This window comes from Erinaceus europaeus, chromosome 8 (genome assembly GCF_950295315.1).
Source record: "Erinaceus europaeus chromosome 8, mEriEur2.1, whole genome shotgun sequence".
NCBI classification, from domain to species: Eukaryota; Metazoa; Chordata; class Mammalia; order Eulipotyphla; family Erinaceidae; genus Erinaceus; species Erinaceus europaeus.
Window position 1 is genome coordinate 28,336,892 of NC_080169.1, and position 22,782 is coordinate 28,359,673.

Sequence of the window (22,782 nt, forward strand, 5' to 3'; positions counted from 1 at the left end):
CCATCTGAGACTCTGATCAGGGAATCCTGGGATTCCTACATAGATATGGTGGGCATAGACCTCTAACAGATCCCTCTCTCCACTATCACTGGTCACTTCCATCAGGAACACCATCATCATAAGCCTTCTTGTGGGCCTCTACAGGACCTTGCCCTCAATGTAAAACAGCAATGGTAGGGGCTGTCCCACTCTCTGAAGAAAGCCTGGGTCAACATATTCTGCCACTCAAGGAAGACTGGTCCTCAAACGAGTGCAACCTAGAATGTTCCTAGCTGTAACTATGGACTGCAAGCTTTGACTGACAGGGACTCAGAGGTTACACAGGCTTCTGTACTAAATATGAATAGATATGAGCCCCAAGTCAGATTGATGGGGTTTACAGCTAAAGGTGTTTATATACTTTCTTCATCTTTGGGAGCTACTCTCCCCCCTAATCCAGCTTCCCAGTCCTATTTTCAACTCTGACACCATCTTCCCAGGCAATACTTATAGTCCACCTGCATGTTAGCTATCAGGCTCAGGCAAAAATTACTAAGGTCATTTACTTATTACTATGGGCCCCTTGGTATATACTTAAAATGTGAAAGAATAAGTCCCCCAAGTTGATTCAATTAGGAATCCCTCATATAGAAAGCTAGGTGATTTAAGTGATTAAGAGCAAACCTTTAGAGGACCAGATAATGAAGGAATTTCCCTTTTTCCCCACTCAAAGACAGTAGAGAGATTCTGATTAACTAAGAATGTTTATAGAAGAGATGCCCAAACCCATCTGCCTTACAACCTTTATGCCTTGAAGTTATATGATAACCTGCATATTTTCGCTTCTGTAATCTTGCTTGCTTACCAGCACCGAATGGTAGTTTCAGAATGTTTATTCTAGGAATGTACTCATGTAACCCCCCTTGAGACCCCCCCCTTAAGACCCCCCCACTCCCGTTCCCTTTAAAAGAGAGATGAGTTCCAGACCTCGACATCTCAGAGCTACGGGGCCATGTTGGCATGTCGGCTTGGGATCTCCTAGCTAGGATTTGTCTCCTGTCTTTGTGTAAGTTTGTGTACTGGCCTTATTTTCACTCTTTCAAACTTAAGAATAAATTCCTTATACTTCACTTATGTACAGGAGTCCTGTCAGTTTGTGTGGGTTCGGATCAGAAGTGCTCTTTCAAAAACAGACTTCCTAGTTTCTTCCTTTAAAACTAAGAAAACAAAGACCTATCTGCTCCAGTTGTACCTTTAGGTTCCTGATTATTAAACAATTTGTCCTGCTTTATATCTTACTTACTACTTTTCAGCCACCAACTTGCAGATGTTACCATGACACCATCCTAACTTCCCTGGGCAGACAACCTCACCAATATGTCCTGGAACCTCACCTCCCCAGAGTCCTATCCCACCAGGGAAAGATAGAAACAGGCTGAGGGTATGGATCGACCTGCCAGTGTCCAAACAATTACAGAAGGCAGACCTCCCACCTTCTGCAGCCCAAAAAGAATTTTGTTCCATACCCCCACAGAGAGAAAAAATAGGGAAGCTTCCAATGGAGAGGAGAGGATACAGAACTCTGGTGATAGAAATTATATGGAATTGTACCCCACTTATCCTACAGTCCTGTCAATCATTATTAAATCACTAATAAAAAATGTGGGATAACTTTAAAGTCTGAAAGGGGAGGAAGAAATGTGAACTCTTAAATACCTCATTTTTTTAAATTTCTTTATTGGGGAATTAATGTTTTACATTCAACAGTAAACACAATAGTTTGTACATGCCTAACATTCCCCAGTTTCCCATTTAACAATACAACCCCCACTATGTCATTTATCATCCTTCATGGACCTGTATTCTCCCCTCCCACCCACCCCAGAGTCTTTTACTTTGGTGCCATATGCCAATTCCATTTCAGGTTCTACTTGTGTTTTCTTTTCTGATCTTGTTTTTCAACTTCGGCCTGAGAGTGAGATCATCCCATATTCATACTTATCCTTTTGTTTCTGACTTATTTCACTCAACATGATTTTTTCAAGGTCCATCCAAGATCGGCTGAAAACGGTGAAGTCACCATTTTTTACAGCTGAGTAGTATTCCATTGTGTATATATACCACAACTTGCTCAGCCACTCATCTGTTGTTGGACAGCTGGGTTGCTTCCAGGTTTTGGCTATTATAAATTGTGCTGCCAAGAACATATGTGTACACAGATCTTTTTGGATGGATATGTTGGGTTTCTTAGGATATATCCCCAGGAAAGGAATTGCAGGATCATAGGGTAGGTCCATTTCTATCCTTCTGAGAGTTCTCCAGACTGTTCTCCACAGATGTTGGACCAATTGACATTCCCACCAGCAGTGTAGGAGGGTTCCTTTGACCCCACACCCTCTCCAAAATTTGCTGCTGTTACCTTTTCTGATGTATGACATTCTCACAGGAGTGAAGTGATATCTCATTGTTGTCTTGATTTGCATTTCTCTGACAATCAGAGACTTGGAGCATTTTTTCATATGTTTCTCGGCCTTTTGGATCTCTTCTGTGGCGAATATTCTGTCTAAGTCCTTCCCCATTTTTCGATGGGGTTATTTGTTGTCTTGTTGTTGAGTCTGGCAAGCTCTTTATATATGTTAGTTATTAAACTCTTTTTTTAATTTTCTTTCTTTTTTCTTTTTTTTTAAATATTTTATTTTATTTATTTATTCGCTTTTGTTGCCCTTGTTGTTTTATTGTTGTAGTTATTATTGTTGTTGTCGTTTTTGGATAGGACAGAGAGAAATGGAGAGAGGAGGGGAAGACAGAGAGGAGGAGAGAAAGATAGACACCTGCAGACCTGCTGCACCGCCTGTGAAGCGACTCCCCTGCAGATGAGGAGCCGGGGTTCGAACCGGGATCCTTATGCCGGTCCTTGTGCTTTACACCACCTGCGCTTAACCCGCTGTGCTACAGCCCGACTCCCAGTTATTAAACTCTTATCTGATGTATGGCATGTAAAGATCTTCTCCCATTCTGTGAGGGGTCTCTTGTTTTGGGTAGTGGTTTCTTTTGCTGTGAAGAAGCTTTTTTATTTGACGTAGTCCCATAGGTTTATACTTGCCTTAGTCTTCCTTGTAATTGGATTCGTTTCATTGAAAATGTCTTTAAAATTTATGCGGAAAAGAGTTCTGCCAATATTTTCCTCTCTAAGTATCTGATAGTTTCTGGTCTAACATCCAAGTCCTTGATCCACTTAGAATTTACTTTTGTATTTGGTGAAATACAGTGATTCAGTTTCATTCTTCTGCATGTTTCAACCCATTGTTTCCAACACCATTTGTTGAAGAGACTCTGCTTTCCCAATTTAATAGTCTGGGTACCTTTGTCAAAGATTAGATGTCCATAGGTGTGGGGCCTCATTTCTGGGCTCTCAATTCTATTCCACTGGTCAATGTGTCTATTCATGTTCCAGTACCAAGCAGTTTTGATGACAATGGCCCTATAATACAGTTTGAGATCTGGGAGTGTGATGCCTCCGGTTCTGTTCTTTTTTCTCAAGATTGTTTTGGCAATTCTAGGTCTTTTCTGGTTCCAGATAAACATTTGTAGCATTTGTTCTATTCCCCTAAAAAATGTGCTTGGGATCTTGATGGAGATAGCATTAAATTTGTAGATGGCTCTGGGTAATATATTCATTTTGATGATGTTCATTCTTCCAACCCATGAACATGGAATATCTTTCCACTTCTTTGTGTCTTTTTCAATTTCTTTGAGTAGTGACTCATAATTTTCAGTATACAGGTCTTTCACTTCTTTGGTTAGGTTTACTCCCAGATATTTTATTGTTTTCTTGCTATAGTAAAAGGAATTGATTTCTGGATTTCAATTTCTTCTAATTTAGTGTTGGCATAGAGGAATGCCACTGACTTTTGAATGTTAATTTTATAGCCTGACAAATTACTGTATTGCCTGATGATTACCAAAAGCTTCTTGCTGGATTCCTTAGGTTTTTCCATGTATATTATCATGTCATCTGCAAATAAGGAGAGTTTGACTTCTTCTCTTCCAATCTGTATGCCTTGAATTCCTTGCTCCTGCCTGATTGCTATGGCAAGAACTTCCAACACTATGTTGAATAGTAATGGTGATAGTGGGCAGCCCTGTCTAGTACCTGATCTGAGTGGAAATGCTTCCAGTTTTTCACCATTGAGTATGATGTTGGCTGTAGGTTTGCTATATATAGACTCCACTATCTTCAGGAATTTTCCATCTATTCCCATTTTTTGTAGTGTCTTGATCATAAAGGGATGCTGTATTTTGTCAAAGGCTTTCTCTGCATCTATTGATATGACCATATGGTTTTTGGTCTTGCTTTTGTTGATGTGGTGTATCACATTGATTGATTTACGTATATTAAACCAACCTTGTATGCCTGGGATAAACCCCACTTGGTCATGATGAACAATCTTTTTGATATACTGCTGTATCCGGTTGGCTAGAATTTTGTTCAATATTTTCGCATCTATGTTCATCAGAGATATTGGTCTGTAGTTTTCTTTTTTGGTTGTGTCCCTGTCTGCTTTTGGTATCAGGGTGATGTTGGCTTCATAGAAGCTGGAAGGAAGTATTCCAGTGTCTTCAATCTTCTGGAAGACTTTTAAAAGTAGAGGTGTTAGTTCCTGTTTGAAGGTTTTGTAGAATTCATTTGTAAAACCATCTGGTCCAGGTTTTATTTTTGGGGATATTTTTGATAACTGTTTCAATTTCATTAGCTTTGATGGGCCTGTTCATGTTATCTACTTCCTCTTTACTTAGTTTTGGAAGTTGGTAGGTATCTAGGAAATCATTCATTTCTTCCAGGTTCTCTAGCTTGGTGGCATATAGTTGTTCATAGAAGCCTCGCATGATATGTTGAATTTCTGTGGTGCCTGCTGTGATATCTCCTCTTTCATTTAGTATCCGATTTATTTGGGTCTTCTCCCTTTTTTGTTTTGTGAGTCTGGCTAAAGGTTTGTCAATTTTGTTTACTCTTTCAAGAACCAACATTTACTTTCATTGATCTTTTGTATGGTTTTCCTATTCTCAATGTTATTTTTTTCTGCCCTAACTTTAGTAATTTCTGTCCTTCTGGTTGCTTTAGAATTCCTTTGTTGTTCTTCTTCTAGGTCTTTAAGATGTGCAATCAGGCTGTTTATTTGTGCTTTTTCTTGTTTCCTAATGTGTGCTTGTATAGCTATGAACTTCCCTCTTAGGACTGCTTTAGCTGTGTCCCAAATATTTTGATAGCTTGTGTCTTCATTTTCATTGAACTCTCGAAACATTTTGATTTCTTCCTTGATTTCCTCTTTGACCCAGAAGTTGTTAAGAAGTGTACTGTTGAGCTTCCACATTTTGGGACTGTTACTAATCTTTTGTTGATTGTTAAGTGTTAGTTTCATTCCACTGTGGTCTGAGAAGATGCTTGGGATGATTTCAATGCTCTTGAATTGGCTGATGCTGTCTTTGTGACCTAATATATGGTCTATCCTTGAGAATGACCCATGTGGATTTGAGTAAAATGTGTATTGCAGTTTCTTGGGATGAATCACTCTGAAAATGTCCAATAGTTCCAGTTTATATATCTCTTCATTTAGTTCCCTTATGTCTTTATTGATTTTCTGCCTGGATGATCTGTCAAGTTGAGAGAGTGGGGTGTTGAAGTCCCCTACTATAATTGTGTTGCTGTTAATATATTGCTGTAGCTCTTTCAGTAGAAGTTTGATGTATTTATTGCACCAAAGTAAAAGACTCTGGGGTGGGTGGGTGGGGAGAATACAGGTCCATGAAGGATGATAAATGGCATAGTGGGGGTTGTATTGTTAAATGGGAAACTGGGGAATGTTATGCATGTACAAACTATTGTATTTACTGTTGAATGTAAAACATTAATTCCCCAATAAAGAAATAAATTAAAAAAAAAGAAGTTTGATGTATTTAGATGGCTTCTCATTGGGTGCATAGATGTTAATAATTGTTAAGTCCTCTTGATTGACTGATCCTCTGAGCATTAAGTAGTGTCCATTCCTATCTTTTTTAATCTTATCTATTTTAAAGTCTATCATATCAGATATGAGAATAGCTGTTCCTACCCTTTTTTTGGGCCATTGGCTTGTATGACAGTTTTCCATCCTTTCACTTTAAATCTGTGTTTGTCTTGTTGAGTTAGATGGGTTTCCTGTATACAGCATATTGTTGGGTTGTGTTTTCTGATCCATCTTCCTACTCTGTGTCTTTTAATAGGTGAATTCAGGCCAATGACATTTATTGATATCAAAGATTGAAGATATTTTAACGCCATTCTTGTAGAGTTTGAGAGTGTTCTGATATATGTCCTATTTGTGGTGGTCTGATTGTTTATAGGAGACCTTTCAGAACTTCTTTCAGGGCAGGCTTGGTGATGGTTGCTTCCTTCAATTGTTGCTTGTCTGAGAAGGTTTTGATGCTTCCATCTAGTCTGAATGACAGTCTAGCAGGATATAGTATTCTTGGTTGAAAGCCTTTCTCATTGAGCACTCGATAGATATCTTGCCATTCTCTTCTGGCCTGTAGTGTTTGTATGGAGAAGTCTGCTGCTAATCTTATGGGTTTTCCTTTGTAGGTGACTCTTTGTTTTTCTCTTGCAGCCTTGAGGATCCTTTCTTTATCCTTATTCCTTTCCATTCTAAGTATGACATGTCTTGGTGTCTTTAGGTCTGGGTTAATTCTGTTTGGGACCCTCTGGGCTTCTTGAATCTTTATGTCTTTGATGTTGTCTAGACTAAAGAAGTTTTCAGCTATTATGGCCTGGAAAATGTTTTCTTCCTCTCCTTCTCTTTCTTCCTCTGGTATGCCAATAATGCGTATATTGTTTCTTTTGAAGTCATCCCATAGGACTCTGTTGTTGTTTTCAGCATCTCTTAATCTCTTTTTGAGATCTCTTACTTCTTTCTTAGTTTTCTCTAATTCATCCTCAATCTTGCTAATTCTGTCTTTTGCCTCATTGATTCTATTCTCTCTGCCCTCTACTGCTTTCTGGAGTTCATCTATTTTGTTGCCCTGTTCTGACACTGTTTTAGCTTGTTCAGCTAGTTGTGTTCTTAGCTCAGCGATTTCAGCTTTCAGCTCTCTAATAACCATGAGATAATTAGTGTTTTCTTCCATATTCTCATTTGTTGTTCCTATATTTCTGATTACAATTTTTTCAAATTCTTTACTCACTCCTGTTATTATTTCCTTAGCTAATGTTTGGATGTTGAACTCCTTATTTTGTGCTTCACCCTCTGGAGGACTTTTAGCTGGACTCTTGTCCCGGTTCAATTCTCCAATATTTCTTCTTGTTGTTTTAACCATTTTATATATTATGTTATGAGTTCCCTTTATCAGTACTTTTCAAATTACTGATTGCTATTGCTTGGAATGACTTGTGTCTAAGTAAGTTAATTAAAGGGTTCACAGTGGTGGAAGTTTGCCCCGGCCTGCGGGGTTATTGACAGAAACCTAGGGTAGGGGGCGAGAGAATGGAGGGGACAAGAGACACGAAGAACGAGAGCAAGACAGGTTTCTGATCAAGCTCTGAAAATTTTATTTTGCAGCCACATTTTAAGCACACACCATGAGGAAGTTCTGCTAAGGTAGTTGGGGGAGGGAGGTGGGTGAGCAACTTTCCAAACAGTTAGAAGGTAATCGCAGTTACAATGATCGGAATGTTGTTCACCGGTTATGTGAGAGACTTAGCTAAGGTTTTGGATCCCGGCATGTCCTCCCTTTTTACAATTTAAGTGAGGCAGCAATTGAGGGTAAAATCTAGGAATCTTATCAAGAGATAAGCAGGCATTAACCAGAGGGGGGAAGTATTGACCTGATTTCTCCCGCGGGGTAAATATCATCTTATACGGCTCTTGGTGTCTTTTTCAGGAGGGGAGGAAGAACCACTATTTTCTAATGACTGACACCAACCTCCATGCAAATCAGGTTTGCTTCACGGGGGGACTCAGAGGCAGACTATAGGGTCCTCCCCCTGCAGTGCTTTGCTTTGCACCCCTTACCGGTGCCCACGCTATGCCAAGGCTGGCGTGCATAAGTCTGAGTTTTATGCAGCTCCTAAAAGAGGTATGTCACCCTCAGGTTCAGCCAAGCCTCTGTCAGCCAAATCAAGTCTGTGATAATATATTTGTAAGGGTTTTGATGCCAAGGAGTCAATTTGTTGTTTTATAAAGCCAATAATCTTATTAAAAATAAAGGGTCCCCCTGGGTCCATGCTCCCAGAGGGCTAGAGAATGGGAAGGCTATCATGGGAGAGGGTGGGTTATGGGGATTGGGTGGTGGGAATTGTGTGGAGTTGTACCCCTCCTACCTTATGCTTTTGTTCACTAATCCTTTCTTAAATTAAAAATTTAAATAAAAAAAAAAATAAATAAAAATAAAGGGTCCCAAGGTAATCATTAGTAAAATACTAATCAGGGTCCCATAAGGGACATCAAAGTGTCCTAGCACGCCACCAGCAAGTCTAAGGGAAGCAGTCAGTGGATTTGATGTCCAGGGGAAGAAACAGCACGTCTGGTCCTCTGGTCATTGTCGGCACCAACTGATGAAATTTTTCTTCTTCATAGAGGGTCAGCTGTGGAACAAGCAAAACTAGGAGGCAAGGACCAGGTAGAGAAGAATCGACATGAAAATATAGGGTGGTGTTGTACCAAAACACAGACAGAGGAGGTGCATACACATTAGGTGAGGTTCCTTGAACATGAGGAATATTGGGAGAAAAGTGAGCAGTCAATAAACATGTAAGGATGAAGTCAGCAGTGGTAGGTCAGCAGAAAGAGAAGACTTGGATAGGCTGGTCAGGTTAGCTGGACTATATACTGCCATGGCGTCCTTTGTGGTAAGGACTTGCCAACAGGGACTCTGTGGATTTTGCAAGAGCAATAATGTCATCCACCATAATAAAAGGAAAACAAACATGGACATTCAGTGTTGAAAAAGAGAAAAAAGGAATATGTCTCTGTGACTGGAAAAGTGAGTAGCTTTGTCAATGAGATATAATAAATGGACAATTCGAATTTTTGTAAATATTAAAAAGGTTTAGTATAGTTACTTCATTGACACTTTAGCCAACTGAATACTGGGGGGTGCATTCCCCTTCTTTTTTTAATTTATTGAGCTTTTAATGTTCTAAAGGAAACAAAAATACATGGATTGGATGTCTATTGAAGCAAAACAGAGCATATGACTCCTAAGGTTTTTGAGCTTTTTCTTGTTTGAGCTGTAGGTCACATAAATTTAGAAAAAGTACCAATTGAGAAAAAAAAATGTTTTTGTTTACTAAACATGGGAAGGTGAATTACATCAATCTGCCAGAGAGCATTGGCTTTTATCAATGGGGATTAATCTTAAAAGTCTGAATAGTAGGATCTTAATTAAACAATGCAGGAGCCAGTAAAGTGCCCTCACTATGGCAGGTCAAGCATTAAAATTTTAAGAGGCTTGTAAAGAAATGAGAAAAATTTTAGGATATGAGTGACTTTAGGAGTCATCACACACCCATAAATGAAAAATGAAAAATGTTTAGTTTTAAATCTTACCATATGAGCAGTCAGTTCTTCATGTGCAGATGTACCTATAATTATTTACTTAGGGAGAGAACTTGTACCAAGTTAATTGATGATCTAATGGTTAGAATTGGCTTAAGTTCTTTTTTTTTTTTTTTTTTTTGGAGAGCGCGAACGCAGTCCCCCACTACCACAAATTATGCAGTCGAGTTTCCCACATTTGGGGAAATCGCAGGGGTCAGCACATCCAGAGTGCAATGGATAAGCCTCGCCCTGGGAAAACCACCTTCGTGATCATGGTATCTCCCCTGCCAGGTAAGTATTGGCTTAAGTTCTTTTATATGATTTTAGAAGGCTCTTTATTAAAATATACCAGTATGTTATAGAAAGTCAATACCTAATGTGTTGACATGATAAAATGTTTACCATTTTTTAGCATTATTTTAAACTGATTAGACAGTTTAAGCACACTATTATAACTTTAGTTTACTAAGATCTTTACTCATCACAAAGCTATCATGAGTAAGCGTAGATATATAACTCTTAATAGATTTTGCTCTTTAGAACTCTAATATGGCAACTTAAAAGGCTGAAATAAAACCTCATAGCTTAAATGTTTAAAATAATAATTTTGCTAAATCAGGATTTGCCAAAACAAATCTATCAGACCAGAAGCACCATGTATTACCTTAATTTATCAAGAATAAACCTCTGACAGTGTCTTAAAACAAGCCAGATAATTTTTTGCTCTCTAAAAGAACTGATTAAAGTTTGACATGTAGAATATGTACTCTCAAAAGCCAATTATTTGATAATGATTTTTGTAGTCTTTCTAAATAGGGGAGTTATCCCAGTAACAACTTTATCAGAAGTAGTCACTGTAAAAGCAAAAGTAACTAACTCATGAGTAAGATAAAAAAAAATCTCTTACCAAGTTTTAAAATAAAAGTTTTAACTGGAAAATTTTTGTCTATATCAGACATAAAACTTAACTTTTTACCTAGTCTCTCATGTTTTAATATCTAGAGTTTTTTTTTTCAGGGAAACCAGGGGCATATTTCTTGAATAAAATGTAAAAGGGTTAGCTAAAACATCTGTACAGCTCTACATTAGGCCGCCCCATATTTATTTGATAAGTTTTATTTGGAAAAAAAAATTTTTTACATATCTTATTTAAATTAAACCTCATTTATCAGAGCAAAAGACTCTGGTGTTAGATAACTAACATAACCATTGTGTTATCTTTTACTAACCCAAGCCAGTTTTGCCTGTTTAGTTGAGAAAGTATTTTAAAAACAATTTTAAGTAAAATGTTAAACTTTGTTTGTTAGGATCTTTGCTTATCACAAAGCTATCACACCCTTAGGGCAGCTATGAACAAGGGTGGGTACACAACTTAATTGATCTTTCACTTTGATTTGGATAGGTAACTTAAAAAGCTAAGATAAACCTCATAGCTGAAATGTTCAAAATAAGTTTTTACTGTTAACATTTCTTTTAGATGACCATTTTACTCTAAATAATTTTGTTGAATCACATCTGCCAAATGAAAAATTTTTATCAGGCCAGGAATACTACATTTAACCCTTTTTTCCTGGCAAGGCCACTGCTCTACACTGACTGGGTTATTAGAAATCCAGTTCAAACATGGAATTAACAAATTAACAAACAGTGGCAGTTGGTATTGGGGTGCTGGTAATATTTACAATTCTCACAAGAGGGAGAGAGACTGCAGGGGCATTTTACCATGCCTAGAGATCTCAGAAAATCTTTTAACTAATGAATTGATGCTGATATTAGCTATCAGAAGGACGAAACTATCCTATATTTTACTTTGGTAAAGGTGTGCCAACTTTATGAGTCGGGATCTTTAAAACCACATTTAGCTTAACTAAATCTTATTTAAAACTTAAAGCAAACTCTATTATTTTGGAGGGTTAACACATATTAGTGAAAAAAAAGTTAGCACAGACTTAAAACAGACATTCTTGGTGAAAAAAATTTTTTTCCTTAGCTCACAGCCACTCCCCCCCACCCGACCCCAGGAGGGGCAGGTGTGGCTAAAGGAATGATTGACTGCAGTCTTTGCCAATCTGTGGAGCAGGAGCTCTGTGATGTGATTGGCTGCACGGACAGAACAGGTGGGCTTAGTATACCGCGCACAGAGAAAAATCTTTAAAATTCTTTTTCTGGGCTAAGGTACATTTTTAGAGTTTTAAAGAAACAAATCATTAAATTTCTATCAAAAGTGTGTGCTGGTTCTCTGATTAATAGTTTTTAAGTTAGAGAGAATGTCTTGTTTGATTGATTTCTTTTTTCTTTAGAGAATAGCTTGCTAGCCAGATAAGCTCTCGCTCAGAATTGGTTTAATGCTTTCTGAGAGCTCTGGTGGTAGCCAGAGGGAAAAACCTGGATCTTTTTTTTTTTGCTGGCTAGTTTTAAGATAATGCCAAATCAAGAGCCCACAGTTCTTTAACTAATTGTAAATGGTCTCGTTTTTCTTCTACTAATTTTCTAAGGGAAGCTGTTTTTTTGTGCTAGATGAGTTTTAGCCTTGGTGGTGTCAGCCAAGTCGAGGACCGGAGCACAAAACGGAGGGGTGGTGGCATAGGGTGGCAGTCTGGACAAAGAAAAGCATAGGGGTGGCAGGTCAGGATTATGATATTTGGCCATCTCTTCATCAAGGGATAAGGCCTCTTCAGGAGAAAGACTATCATCAGATCCATCTTTGGCAAGGGGTCTTAAGGTCGTCAAAGAGGGGTAAATCTTAACAGGAGGAGACTTCTTCTTCTTCTAGCATTTGCCCTTCTTCCGTAGCCAGTCAACAGCGTCAGGTTGAGCCTGATGTAAAGTTTCGAGACCTCCTTTGAATCTGGAGCAGTCGTTGACTATGTGGGTCATAGTCTGTCTGGAGCTGCAGGGGCAGTTTGGGTCGTCTCTGGCTCCCCAGCGATAGAACATAGCAGCGCACCGGCCATGGCCTGTTCGATAGCGATTGAGGAGGGCCCAATCATAAAGTGCTAGGTCAAAGCCGGGTTGATGCTTGCAGGGGTCTGTGATGAGGTGTTTGTTCTTGACCTCAGCTGACTGCCAACTCTGTTTCCAAGAGTCTGGAACAGAGAAGTTCAGTGTAGGCGTAGGGGACCAGATTGGGTGACGAGACATCAAGTGTTGGACAGGGTGGGCGAAGATATCCGCGTATATTGGCAGGTCCGGTCGAGCGTAGACGTGGGAAATGAACTTAGATGATGCCGCATCCCGACGAATATCTGGCGGGGCGATGTTGCTAAGAACTGGCAGCCATGGAACTGGGGTGGAACGGATGGTTCCAGAAATTATCCTCATGGAGGAATATAATTTGGAATCGACCAAGTGGACATGGAGGCTACGGAACCATACTGAAGAGGAGACTTAGCAGGAGCCTCAGGGGTGGGGTCTCCTGAATCAGGCATGGGAATAGAGACAGACTCACAACCAGAAGGTTATTTCTTAAACAGTTTCCTACTCTGGCCCATCTTTTTTCATCAATAGTCCCTTCTAAGGGAAACTATGGACAAACATCATTCACAAAATTGAAAAACTTTTTGAGATCCTTTTTCTTAACCCTTGTTCCTCGTGTACTGAGGGACTCTTTGAGGCCCCTAAGAAATAAATCATGCTTGCTCAATGCTTGTCCCATAATTGCGTCGCTCTTTCTTACCTTAAAACGGATCAATCTCACAGACAGGTAAATCTGCGGCGATCACCACGCGAATCTTCACTCACTCTGGGCTAAAGCATCGATCCTATGCGAACCTTCACTCACTCCTTCTCTGAAGTGGTGGTCCTATGCTCCTTGGTCGACCATCGGGGAGCGATGTTCTCTTGGACCCCAGACCCAAAAAGGTCCCATGTCAGGTGCCAGGTGCCCTGGCCTGCGGGGTTATCAATGGAAACCTAGGGTAGGGGGCGAGAGAATGGAGGGGACAAGAGACGAAGAACGAGAGCAAGACAGGTTTCTGATCAAGCTCTGAAAATTTTATTTTACAGCCACATTTTAAGCACACACCATGAGGAAGTTCTGCTAAGGTAGTGGGGGGAGGGAGGTGGGTGAGCAACTTTCCAAACAGTTAGATGGATCGGAATGTTGTTCACCGGTTATGTGAGAGACTTAGCTAAGGTTTTGGCTCCTGGCAGAAGTTAACAGTTGTTTCAACAGTATTTTAATCCCTGAGTTGGAGCTCAGTGGTGTAAAAGCCTCTTTTTTTTTTTCTTCCCTGTAGGCTATGGGAGCCTGAGGGCTTTTAAACTATCAATAGCCTTCAGCTTAATCACTGACTCCTGACCAAGAGATAAAGCAGGGTGTGGCAGAGATAATCCAGTGGTTATGCAAAGAGACTTTCACAGCCCCTCAGCTATGCCACCGAGGTATAGGGCTTCTCCTGAGTTTCCTGATTAGATCTCTGTCCCCTGGTGTCCCTCCCTGTCGCTGCTCCGGATTCTGAGGGTAGTAGCAATGGAGACTCAGAGTTGCACTTGGTGAGTCTCTGGGGAGTCCTTTCCTCCCTTCAGCTGTCCCCTTGTTGGTGGAGCAGACTGGAGGTGGTGTCTCAACTGATAAACTGCTGGACTGTTAGCAGTCACTTAATCTCTCTTTATGCTCCTCTCTCCTCTCTGTCACCAGCCACACATGTTTGTACTCACCGGTGATTTAGTGGGTTCCTGTGGTCATTCTAGTCCTGCCTTGTTTCGGTCCCGGGTGATCTCCTTTGGTATTCCTAGTTGATCCGGGAGAGGAGAGGAGAAGAGAGAAAGCGATCTGCTGCTGCTCGTAGCTCTGCCTCCGGAAGTATCCCCTTAAATACCTCATTTAGACTGGGGTGGGGGGTTCAGGTCCTGGAACATGATGGTAGAGGAGGACCTAATGGGGATTGTATTGTTACAAGGAAAACTGGGAAATATTATGCATGTACAATTGTATTTTACTGTCTACTGTAAACCATTAATCCCTCAATAAATAAATAAAAAATAAATAAATAATAAACTCTTATTAGAGTTCATAGTTTCGAAGCTTAACAGTTGTTCAATGTTATCTCAATCCCTGAGGTGAAGCACAGTGGCTGAACCTTCTTATGTTGCACAGTTTATCTTCCCACAGGCTATGGGTGTCTCAGGGCTTTTTAACTATAAGTAGATTTTTCATGACCAAGAGATAAAATAGGATGGAGAATAAATATGCACAGTGGTTATACAAAGTCCAAGGGTTCGACGTCCTGGGCCTAATCTCCCGTCCCATCACCAGCCCGAACTGAGCCAGGCAGCACTCTGGCCCTATGGGTTTCTGAATAAATGCTATTGTATGTGATGGGTTCTAAGGAAATTCTTCACCATGTTTCCTAATTTATCAAGACAGCATGGAAAGGCTTCCCCTATATAGCCACACCTCCAGACCACCAGGAGTGTATCTCTCCTCAGTCACCCTACCAGTTCTCGGCCCCCCAGTGTCTGTATAGGATTTCCCTCTTGCTGTTCCAGTCTCTGAGTGGCAGCAGCAATAGAGACTCACAATTGTAAATTAGTGAGTTTTAGGTGATCCTTTCTTCCCTTCAGCAGTCTTTTCGTTGATGAAATTCAAACTGGAGATGGTGCCTCAACCGGCAAACTACCAGAGCAGCACTAAACACTCCTGAGTACATACAGGCTTTTTGCCCAAGGCACACATGTTTGCATTCATCCACAACTTGGTGGGTTCCCAAAATAATCTTAGTGTTGTTGCGTTCTCAAGTGACACCCTCTTTGCTGTTCCTACTTGATCAGGGAGAGCGAAATGCTGTTTCTGCTCTTTTCCAGCCTCAATAGCATGTGTTTTGTGCACATCAGTAACATTTCTATTCTTTCAGTAGTGTTGTTAAAATTCGGAAGCTCTTGCCGGGCTGGCTTGCTTCACGGGCGGGTAACAGAGACGTGGAGACAACGGCTGGGCAGGGAAGCTGTATTTCTTTATTCAGGAACAACGATTCACAAACTAAGACAAACTAATCACCAAACAGAACTTGGCTGTCTCTTTGTGGCGGCGCAAGCACTCTTTCTTTTTCTCTGGAACTCAGGAACCCTCTCCCTTACTCTCGAACTCAGGAACTCAGGAACCCTCTCTCGGGGTTCCTTGGGGCGGGGCCAAGCAGGCCCACGAAATTAATTGGACTGATCCAATTCTCTTGGCGGGGGAGGGCTAGAACAAACCAATGTAAAGCATACGACAATTCCCCCTTTTCTTTTTAACTAAATGACTATAGTATCAAGGGTGTGGGGTGAACAGAAACATATATAACAAAAACCAGCATGTTGCCAAGGGAAGGCCTGAGGGGGCCATATCTGCCTCTGTGGGCTAAACTTTATCAGCTTAAAAAAAAACATTTCTTGCCTCTGGGGGGCTACTTGCCTCGATGGGCATTTGCATGGGGGCGGGGAATGGCCTAGAGTCCCAAAGGCAGCTGGCTGCAATTTACTTACTATGAAACAAAACTTGTTATTAGCATATCTACTGCACGATCTAACATTTCTAATAGAGAAGGAATTTGAGACTTTTACATATCAACAACGTCTTTTAACCTTTTGTTACACCCATTCAAGATGGAGACACACCCTAGGTGTGGGCCGGAGAGGAAACCTCAGGCATGAGAATAATTAGCATAGCCATTGTGCGATCTACCATTTCTAATAGAGAAGGTAATGGAGAGTTTTACACATCAACAAGTCTATTTAACCTTTTGTTTAGACTAACTTAGTTAAAATATATTGATTGTTAACTAATTTTTACCTTAGACTTTAAATGTAAGTTAATTTTATCTTTATGAGAATTACATTGAAAACCTTTTTCATTTAACTTTGACTAGTAAGAATTTAGCCTTAAAGCTATTGTTTACCAAACTTTAAACATACACATAAACATGGTCATTAATACACTAGGAGAGAAACCTTTGTTATGAAGACATGTCATTTTAAACACGAATTTAAATCTGTACTGTCTTAGTTGTTGGGGGGGGGGGTTCACCATCCGGAGGTGGCTTCCCGCGCAGCTCCACTTCTAGGAATTGCAGGTTGCGATCTCTGCACAAATCTCTGCATACTCCAGCTTGTCTGCCTTCAGACCAGACCGGCGGCTGGAGATCTCGTGTGCCCAGTTTCGGCAGGGAGCCCGGGGGTCCGGGAGGCCCAGGATGGTTCCAGAATTCATAGAAAGAGGGCAGGCAGGCCATCTTTGTAGAAGGTGTGGGCCTAGGTGCCCAGGGGTGGCGGCACCCTGCCCCATGGCCCTGTCATGTCTGCTGCCCTGCTCACAGTGGCCAAGCAGCGTGGAGGGATCACACGTCCAGTGCCCTGCGCCACGCGGTGGAGAGCCGGCTCCTGTGGGCTGGCCTCGGGCTCTTGCGTGTTGGCCTCGGGCTCCAGGGGCTCTTGTGTGCTGGCTTCGGCCTCCTGCGGGCTGCGGGGCTGCGGGGCTGCGGGGCTGCGGGGCTGCGGGGCTGCGGTGCTCGGGGTTGTCTGGGCACAGCCGGCTGGCTGGCTGTTTAACCAGGTGGAAACAGCAGCTCCGCACCTTGCCTCCCGCTCGCTGGCTCTTCCCGCTGGCTGTTTTGAGTTCACCCGAGCGAGTGGAAACCACAGAGTGGTCCAGAGATAAATGTTCCAGAAACAGCAAAACAGTCTCGTGAAGAAAGAGCAGAGGCCTTTGGAGAACTCTTCACAAGCAGAAGAGAAGGCCATCGTGCATAGGTAGCCAAATTGTCTTTACTTATCTGAGAGATGCGCTGGTCAGGTCCACGTGAGCGCCATTTGTTGTTAAAATTCGGAAGCTCTTGCCGGCCGGGCTAGCTTCACGGGCGGGTAAAAGAGACTCGGAGACAACGGCTGGGCAGGGAAGCTGTATTTCTTTATTCAGGAACAACGATTCACAAACTAAGACAAACTAATCACCAAACAGAACTCGGCTGTCTCTTTGCGGCGGCGCAAGCACTCTTTCTTTTTCTCTGGAACTCAGGAACCCTCTCCCTTACTCTCGAACTCAGGAACCCTCTCTCGGGGTTCCTTGGGGCGGGGCCAAGCAGGCCCACGAAATTAATTGGACTGATCCAATTCTCTTGGCGGGGGAGGGCTAGAACACCCCTACAGGTGGGGACCCGGGGGCTCGAACCAGGATTCTTACTCTAGGCCTTGCGCTTCCCGCCACCTGCGCTTAACCCGCTGCGCTACCGCTACCGCCGGACTCCCAGGAACCCAAAACCTTTTATACTCCCTCCCTCCCCCTGCTTCCACAGACTCTTTTGCTTTATTGCATACATCCCACCCAGTCCAAGTTTTGCTGTGTTTTTTATTTCTGTCCTGTTTCTTACATTTCATCAGATAGTATTTGTTCTTTTTTTTTTTTTGTCTTGTGTTACTTAACATGCCTTCAGGTCACATACAAGATAAGGCAAAGGAGATGATTTCAGGATTTTTATAACTGAGTAATACTCTTCTGAAATTAAAAAAAAAGTATTATTTGATAGAGACAGAGAAATTGAGCAAGAGGGGGAGATAAGGAGGGAAAAAGACTGGAAGACACCTGCAGCCTTACTTCACCACTTAGGAAGTTTTCCCCCTGTAAGAAAGGTCTAGAGGCTTGAACACAGGTCCTCGCGCACTATGATATCCGCACTTAACCAGGCACGCCACCACCTGGCCCCGGAATAATATTTCACTGTGTATATGTATACCACAACTTTCTTAGCCACTCATTCATCACTGAACAACTGGGTTGCTTCCAAGTTCTGGGTATTACAAGTTGTGATGCTATGAACATTGATGTACAGGAGTTTTCGTTTCCTTTGGATAAAGCCCTAGTAAAGAAATTGCTAGCTCATATACTAGGTCCATTTCTAGTGTTCTGAGGATGGTTTTGTTTGTTTTGTTTCGTTTTGTTTTTAGATAGAGACAGAGGCAGTCAAGCAAAGGGAGAGAGAACATGGTACTGAAGAGTCCTTTGATATGATGGGGACCAGGCTGAAACCTGGGTTGACACATAACAAGGCAACACAATATTCAAGTAAGTTATTTCACTGACCCTAAATTTAGTTATTCAAAAAAAAATAGCTAGTTGTGGTCCAGGAGGTGGTGCAGTGGATAAAGCATCGAACTCTCAAGCATGAAGTCCTAAGTTCAGTCCCTGAAAGCACATGTACCAGAGTGATGTCTGGTTGTTTCTCTCTTCTCCTATGATTCTCATTAGTAAATAAATAAAATCTAAGAAAAAATTAGCCACTGAATCTTTGTTTTTTCTTTTCTTTTTTTTAAAATATTTATTTATTCCCTTTTGTTGCCCTTGTTTTATTGTTGTAGTTATTATTGTTGTTGTTATTGATGTCATCGTTGTTGGCTAGGACAGAGAGAAATGGAGAGAGGAGGGGAAGACTGAGAGGCGGAGATAGACACTGGTAGACATGCTTCACCACCTGTGAAGCGACTCCCCTGCACATGGGGAGCTGGGGGCTTGAACTGGGATCCTTACATCGGTCCTTTCACTTTGCACCACGTGTGCTTAACATGCTGGGCTACTGCTGACTCCCTACTCAGCTATTCTTGCTTCAGAGTTTCCTGAAAGAAACCATTTTCCAGAACAAGTAGGCCTTTCCCAGATGTTTTTCCTCTTGATCCAAATTCCACACCTGAAGCATACATAGAACCCAAGAACCCAAAGGAATTAAACTTTGATGACCAATAACTCAATACCATCTTGCCCCAACAAGTTTATCTATTATTTTCTGAATATGCAGGGCATGTGTGACCCTCCAACAAGTACAGAACAAGTGCTTGGCAATTATACTTGAGTAGGGAGTCGGGCAGTAGCCCAGCATGTTAAGCATACATGGCACAAAGTGAAAGGACCGATGTAAGGATCCCAGTTCAAGCCCCCGGCTCCCCATGTGGAGGGGAGTCGCTTCACAGGTGGTGAAGCAGGTCTGCCAGTGTATATCTTTCTCTCCCCCTCTCTGTCTTCCCCTTCTCTCTCCATTTCTCTCTATCCTAGCCAACAACGACAACAATAATAACTACAACATTAAAACAACAAGGTCAACAAAACAGAATAAATAAATATGTTTAAAAAATTTAAAAGAAAAAAAAGAATAGCTGAGTTGTAGCCTTAGAAGTTTAGTAATGGCACTACCAAGGCAAGTGGTGATTAGAAGGATATAAGGATTACAGTGAGTGTAACCACTTAGAACAGGTAAGCCATATTAAGGTGCTTCTGTCTCTGTCCTAGTCATTAAAACATTTAAGGAACCATGAAGAGACAGAAAGAATTAGAGAAAAACATTATTGTCAACATTGCCCAACAGATAACACATGAGTGAGTCTTCAGCTAGGGAACTTCCCAGAACCATCAACAAGTAATAATTATCAACAAAAGGTCCAGAAGATTGTTCAGCCCTGTGGACTGCAATACAAATGGCTGCCACCTTCCTGACATCAACAGTAGTTAAGAATTACAAATACTGGGAGTCCAGCGGTAGTGCAGCAGGCTAAGCGCACATGGCACAAAGCACAAGGACCTGCGTAAGGATCCCGGTTGGAGCTGCCAGCTCCCCACCTGCAGGGGAGTCGCTTCACAGGCAGTTAAGCAGGTCTGCAGGTGTCTTTCTCTCCTCGTCTCTGTCTTCCCTTCCTCTCTCCATGTCTCTCTGTCCTATCCAACAATGATGACATCAACAGCAATAATAACTACAACAATAAAACAAGAGCAACAAAAGGGAATGAATAAATGAATGACTTATTTCTTTAAAAAAAGAAAAAAGAACTACAAATACTTCTCACTGCAGAGCGACAATGGTAAGGATAATGCCACTCTGAAGGGAGGCTGGGTCAGCCTACTCTGTCACTCAAGGAAAACTAGTCCTGAAATGAGTACAGCCTAGAATGTTGCTAGTTGTAAGTACTTCAAGCACAGACTGACAGGGATTCAGAGGTTATATAGGCTCTTTTGCTAAATATGAATAGATGGATGGGGTAAGCAGTCAGTGGTATTTATATATTGGAAGCTACTTTCTGCCCTAATCCAGCTTTCTAGCCCTATTCTCAACTTTGAAAGTGGAGATAGGTGCTTGAACCCGGGTCCTTGTGTATCTATTCTCAACTCTAACATCACCTTTCCAGACAATATTTTTGGCCTACCTGCATGTAAACTATCAGGCTCAGGAAAAAATTACTAAAGTCACAGGCCCCTTGGAATATACCTTAAATTGACTTCTTAGCTTCTTTCTACATGAAGACCCCTAATTTCATCTGCTCTGTTCCTACCTTTGGGTTACTGTTTATTAAACAATTTGTCCTGCTTTATATCTTACCATGTTTCAGCAGCCAAGTTGTAAATGCTACTATGATGCCATCCTCCTGACTTACCTGAAAAGATGACCTCACCAATATGTCCTGGAACTTCATATCTCCAGAGCCCTACCTGACTAGAGAAAGATAGAAATAGGCTGGAGGTGTGGATTGACCTGCCAATGTCTTTAAAAAAAAAAAAAAAAAAAAATATATATATATATATATATATATATATATATATATATTATTATCTTTACTTATTGGATAGAGACAGCCAGAAATCGAGAGGGAAGGGGTAATAGAGAGGTAAAGAGACAGAGAGACATCCATAGCACTGCTTCACCACTCGCAAAGCTTGCCCACTGCAGGTGAGGACCAAGGACTTGAACCTGGGTCCTTGCACACTGTGACATGTGTGCTCAACCAGGTGCACCACCACCTGGCCCCAACCGGCCAAAGTCTATGTCCTGGACAGAAGCAATTACAGAATCCAGACCTTCTACCTCCTGCACCCCATCAAGAATCTTGGTCTATATTCTCAGAGGGATAAATAATTAAGGAAGCTTCTAATGGAGGGGATAGGACACAGAACTCTGATAGTGGGAACTGTGTGGAATTGTACCCCTGTTGTCTTACAATCTTGTTAATTGTTATTAAATCACTAATAAGAAGAAGAAAGAAGAAGAAAGAAAAAAAAGGCCACCAGGAGCAGTGAATTCATAGTTCTGGCATTGAGCACCAGCGATAACCCTGGAGGCAAAGAAAATAAATAAATGTTTAAAACAAAAAAAAAAATCACTAATAAAAAAATAATATTTAAATTTAAAAAAAAAGAACTACAAAGACAGGATTGAAGAGATAGTTCAATAAGTTAGAACAGAACTCTCATGCCTGAGGCCCCAGATTTAACCCCAAACACCACCATATGCCAGAGCTGAGTGGTGCTCTAATCTGTTTCTCACAAAAATGAAAATCCAGGGACCAGGAGAAAATTCACATGGTATAGCACAAGGACTAGACTTGAGGACCTAGCCACCATATGTGAGCATCAGGCAAAAAGGAAGCCTCAAACAATTTAATTCTGATTAGATCATTTTTTTCTTTGTCACTTAAATTATTTGAAGGTAACTGAGTCCTCTTGATTATAATACATATAGCCCAGTATAGGGAAATTGGTACTTAGTAAATATTTAATGAATTAAATAAATAAAAGAAAATTTCATTCTATGAAATTATGCCTGATTTTTCTTTGAATTTTTTTATAATAGGAATACTTTGGGGGTGGGAGTCAGGTGGTAGCACAACAGGTTAAGCACACATGGTGCAAAGTGCAAGGACCAGAGTAAGGATCCCAGTTAGAGCCCCCGACTCCACACCTGTAGGAGAGTCACTTCACAGGCGGTAAAGCAGGTCTGCTGGTGTCTCTCTTTCTCTCTCCCTTTGTCTTCCCCTCCTCTTTCCATATCACTCTGTCCTACCTAACAACATCAACAACAACAATGATAACTACAACAATAAAAAACAAGGGCAACAAAAAAGGAAAAAATAATATAAATATTTTAATTAAAAAAAATACTTTGAGGGGGATCAGATGGTAGCACACTTGGTTAAGTGCTCACATTATGGTGCACAAGGACCCAGGTTCAAGCTCCTGTTCCCCACTTGCAGGGGGAAAACATCATGAGTGGTGAAGCTGGGGTACAGGAGTATCTCTGGCTCTCCTTCTCTCTGTTTCCCCCTCCACTCTCAATTTTTTCTGTCTCTATACCATAAATCAAAATGTAAATATAAAAAATAATTTAATAACTGTTGTAGGTAAGGGAGGTACCATAAAATTTATTCAAGAGGGCTGGGGAAACAGCATAATCATTCTTCAAAAGACTCTTATGGGGAGTTGGGCTGTAGCGCAGCAGGTTAA

The 22,782-nt window shown here is 41.2% G+C and overlaps 1 protein-coding gene and 1 non-coding gene across 2 annotated transcripts in view; both read right to left on the reverse strand.

Annotated features, from left to right (window-relative positions):
* The window catches only part of LOC103114303 (cytochrome b-c1 complex subunit 10-like), a 530,783-nt gene that overhangs the window by 329,845 nt on the left and 178,156 nt on the right, over positions 1 to 22,782 (reverse strand). The gene's annotated exons all lie outside the window — the stretch shown is intronic.
* LOC132540107 (U1 spliceosomal RNA) lies at positions 9,689 to 9,850 on the reverse strand. Its single transcript, XR_009551366.1, has one exon. It is a non-coding gene; the product is annotated as a U1 spliceosomal RNA (small nuclear RNA).